Source organism: Nomascus leucogenys, chromosome 12 (genome assembly GCF_006542625.1).
Source record: "Nomascus leucogenys isolate Asia chromosome 12, Asia_NLE_v1, whole genome shotgun sequence".
Lineage (NCBI taxonomy): Eukaryota > Metazoa > Chordata > Mammalia > Primates > Hylobatidae > Nomascus > Nomascus leucogenys.
Window position 1 is genome coordinate 68,180,204 of NC_044392.1, and position 4,922 is coordinate 68,185,125.

The 4,922-nt window shown below is 37.1% G+C and overlaps 1 pseudogene across 1 annotated transcript; it reads right to left on the reverse strand.

Moving 5' to 3' along the window:
• Nucleotides 1–659: 659 nt before the first annotated feature.
• Nucleotides 660–1,161, reverse strand: LOC115837654 (annotated as a pseudogene). Its single transcript, XR_004032705.1, has one exon. The product of XR_004032705.1 is annotated as a cytochrome c oxidase subunit NDUFA4 pseudogene (transcript).
• Between the last annotated feature and the right edge of the window lie 3,761 nt (nt 1,162–4,922).

Genomic DNA, 4,922 nt, shown 5'->3' on the forward strand with positions numbered 1-4,922 from the left:
TGCTGGAAGCTCTTTTTTTTTTTTTTTTTTTTTTTAAAGAACAGGATTTAACTCATTAAACAGTCTACATGTTAAATTTCCCATCAGCTATAACATCCTACACACTTTTGCTGAGAACATCTGTGACAGTCTGAAAAGTGTTTTTTCCCAGTGTTTGACTTCATGCTTACTCCAAGCATCAGACACTTTCTCAGATCCTGTGATGTATTTGAATACAGTATTATTAAATAGATGTCAGTTATACCTGCATCTTGAACAGTGTCAATCTGAATTGAAAATATACCATTTTTCTCTCTAACAGAGCTCTTAATTCACTGGCTAAATGTGGTAATAGTGCTGTCCACTGAAGGTTCAAGGGCCGTAGCTGAGTATGTCTTCTTTCACTATAAGTCTATAGTTTCTATAGAACTAAACAATTGTTTTTAAAAGCAAATGAGAAATTCAGAAAGAGCATAAAAGTGATTGATTCAAGTTTTTTCCTCAGTATTTAACTATCTGCCTCTTATCAACTCCAGTTCCATTAATAATTTATTCTAAAATGTCAGTATTTTTCACGATCTGTGCTCATGTCATGTTGTTCACAGGGCAAGAAATAGTTTCAGCAGGATATTTTGGGGGTATAAGTATTGTGCTATTTTGTTTCATAAAATTTTATTTTATTTTTTTTCAAGTTTCAGTAATTTATTGATTTAATCAGTGTAATCTCCAGTAGAGATTACAATAGAGATCTCCAACATGATTTCATGCATTTAGAGGAGAAATATTTCCTGGTTAAGTGGAAAATTGTGTGGATGTGGCTTCTGGAAGACCTTCATTCTAAAGCAGCGTTATAGTGAAACATTTCATTTAGAAATCTGGACGTTCCTTCTTCAGCTTGCTCTAATCCACATTCACTGAGTAGAACTTGTATTGATCATTAGGACCAAGTTTGTTCCAAGGCTCTGGGTTATTTCTGTCCCAACAAACATCTGGATTGAACAATGCCAGACGCAACAGATACAGTGTTGCTCCAGAAGCTCCAGTTCCAATAAATACAAAGAGGGGGATCAAGCTCGGATGCTTCTTGGCCTGACCGAGGATCTGGCAGAGCATGTTTGCGGCAGAGGTCTCCGACTGGAAAGGAGAAAACCAACCTAGCCACCAGGCCCTGAGCTAAAAAGTGTCTGCCTTTCATAGAATTTTAAACATATATGCACTTAAAGAATTTAACATTTCACCGGGCGCGGTGGCTCACGCTTGTAATCCCAGCACTTTGGGAGGCTGCGGCGGGCAGATCACGAGGTCAGGAGATCGAGACCACGGTGAAACCCTGTCTCTACCAAAAAAAATACAAAAAAAAAAAAAAAGAATTTAACATTTCTATTAATCTAATTCATTTACTGGGGAAGAGGTCATCTGCCCATACATAGGCCAACATACCAAGAACTTGTCCCTCTGATGTGATATAAATCACTGTGCTTTCAGGCCAATGTAAGTTGAGAAGCAGTAAGGATTTTTTTCTCCTTGTCTGATGTTTTCCAGTAACTTGTTGACCTCCATTTGGTGCTCTGAGTAACAAACACATGTCAGAGGTTGAAAGGACAGAGGTGAGATGTGGGGAAGAGACAGGTCTCTGCAGAAAAAGGCAGAAGAGAAATATATTTTATAATTTATCAGAATAGGAATACTAGAACAACAGGTTTTAGGAAGAAAACTGAAAGATGAAATTCACATTTTACATAGATTGAAATAAACTAAATATTGTTTTTCGTTTTCACCAAAAATTAAGACTGTTTCTCTAATGATCAGTGATGTTGAGCTTTTTCTTAATATATTTGTTGGCACATGAATGTCTTCTTTTGAGAAGTGTCTGTTCATGTCCTTTGCCTACTTTTTAATGGGGTTTTTGTTTTTTTCTTGTAAATTTGTTTAAGTTCCTTGTAGATGCTGGAATTAGGCCTTTGCCAGATGGACAGATTGCAAAAATTTTCTTCTACTCTGTAGGATTCCTGTTCACTCTGACGATAGTTTCTTTTGCTGTGCAGAACCTCTTTAGTTTAATTAGATCTCATTTGTCAATGTTTGCTTTTGTTGCAATTGCTTTTGGTGATTTCGTTATGAAATGTTTGCCCATGCCTATGTCTTGAATGGTATCGCATACATTTTCTTCTAAGGTTTTTATAGTCTTGAGTTTTACATTTAAGTTCTTAATCCATCTTGAGTTAATTTTTGTATAAGGTGTAAGGAAGGGGTCCAGTTTCAATTTCCTGCATATGGCTAGCCAGTTCTCCCAGCACCATGTATTAAGTAGGGAATCTTTTCCCCATTGCTTGTTTTTTTTTTCAGGTTTATTGAAGATCGGATAGTTGTAGATGCATGGTCTCATTTCTGAGTTTTCTATTCTGTTTCACTGGGAAAACGGTAATGAGATATCATCTCATGCCAGTCAGAATAGCTATTATTAAAAAGTCAAGAAACAACAGATGCTGACAGGGTTGTGGAGACATAGGAATGCTTTTACACGGTTGGTTGGAATGTAAATTAGTTTAAACGTTGTGGAAGATGGTGTGGCGATTCCTCAAAGATCTGGAACCAGAAATACCATTTGACCCAGCAACTGCATTACTGGGTATATACCCAAAGGAATATAAATCATTCTATTACAAAGATACATGGATGTCTATTTTCGTTGCAGCACTATTCACAATAGCAATGACATAGAATCAACCCAAATGCCCATCAAAGATAGACTGGATAAAGAATACGTGGTACATATGCACCCTGAAATACTATGTAGCCATAAAAAGGAATGAGATCATGTCCTTTGCAGGGACATAGATGGAGCTGGAAGCCGTTATTTTCTGCAAACTAACGTAGGAACAGAAAACCAAACACTGCATGCTCTCGTTTATAAGTAAGAACTGAACAATGAGAACACATGGACACAGGGATGGGAACAACATACACTGGGGCCTGTTGGAGGAGGGTGTGGGTAGGGGAGAATATTAGAGAAAAGAACTAATGCATGCTGTGCTTAATACCTTGGTGATGAGTGGATAGGTGCAGCAAACCACCATGGCACACATTTACCTATGTAACAAACCTGCGCATGTACCTCAGAACTTAAAAATTTAAATTAAAATAAAAAACAAAAAGAATATTATTTTATCTACTGCCTGTTGATAAGCTACAAAACTGTTTGTTGTTTTTGCACATCCTCCTGACTAGATATGTCAAGGTAGGGCATGGAAAAGGTGGCACAAACACATACAGAAGAGTGTCAGTGGCCAGAGACTTGACTTCTGATTCCATCATGATTATAAAGCAAGTATCAAATACACACCTACATACAAACATCCAGTTTGTATGTAGACTCAACAAGGAACTGGATAAACTAGCAGCATCCAGATTTGGATTTGTCTCTGCTGGATACTTGCTGAATGCCCAATAAATATTTATCGAATAAATTCAGTGAGCTAGAAATGGAGGTTGTATCTCTTCCTTGATGCTTGATCATAGATATTTCCAGCTGCTCATGCTGAAACACATTTACTAGTCTTTGTGCCCCCAAACTCTACTATACCCAAAAGTTTGTTTCTGCTGTGGGAAAGCTAAGAAGTCCTTACTTCAATATTTTATAGTCAAATGACTCAAACTGCTGTTTACTTAAAGAAAAAGAAGAAGCACTGTTCAGTTGACTGTACTTTTGGATGTACTGTTCTCCATTCATCATAAAGAAGAATATAAAGAAGAATCAGACTATGTGGAAGGCAGAGCTACCTGTAACTCTGGCTTTGCAATTTTCACTTGGAAAGGGAGGTGATGGTCAACCTTATACAACTTAGGTAGTATTAGACACTCTCTTCCTCAGTTCTTTGCCTCATTGCATTCGTGGTTGGGTGTTTAGACTGGTGTCTTGCAGGCAGTTCCAAAGTCATCTTTTGTGACGTCACTGATAATAGCAGGTGTACCATAGACACTCTGGAGGTTGCAGGGGGGAATATAGAGAAAAAAAATCTGTGCAAGATCATAAAAAACAGAGTTGTAAGGATTTTTTTTCTGTAGTTTTTGAAGCTCACATATAATAAATAAAGCACTAAATATCCAACCCCATAAGTTGAACATATGTTAGGAACAAACACCTAATTCATGGGTTATGGTTAAACACCCATTCAGGGAGTCTCATTAGCAAACAAGTTGATTAGGATTCTGTTTACTTTTCTACTCATAACAATTGTTTGTTTGAGCTAGACTAGCCTATTCTACCATCATTAGAAAGTAGCACCAGTCAGCTCATGAAAATTTGGTTTAATTTTTATAAGAAATTTAGGACCCATACAGGGTTTACATTTCTCTGTACGTCTTCTGATCATTCAATATTTTAAATATATGAACAAGGCATAAGGTTTAATTTCGGTTAACAAGAACTGCAAATGGAAGTATAAATTATATTATTCCCCTTGTGGATTTTTTTTTTCCTTTTCTTTTCTTTCTTTCTTACCTTTTTTTTTTTTTTTTTTTTTTTTTTTTTTTTTTTTTTTTTTTGAGATAGAGTCTTGCTCTATTGCCCAGACAGGAATGCAGTGGCACCATCTTGGCTCACTACAACCTCCACCTCCTGGATTCAAGCGATTCTCCTGCCTCAGCCTCCTGAGTATCTGGGATTACAGGCACCCACCACCATGCCTGGCTAATTTTTTTTTGTATTTTTCATAAAGACGGGGTTTCACCATATTGACCAAGCTGGTTTTGAACTCCTGACCTCAAGTCATCCACCCACCTTGGCCTCCCAAAGTGCTAGGATTACAGGCATGAGCCACTGTGCCCAGCCTAATTTTTTTACTGTTTGATTGATTCATTCATTTATGCAATCCTGTTTAGTAAGGATGCCCAGGTAAGTAAGACATGGCTTCTATTTTCATGTGGCTTACAATCTAAAAGAA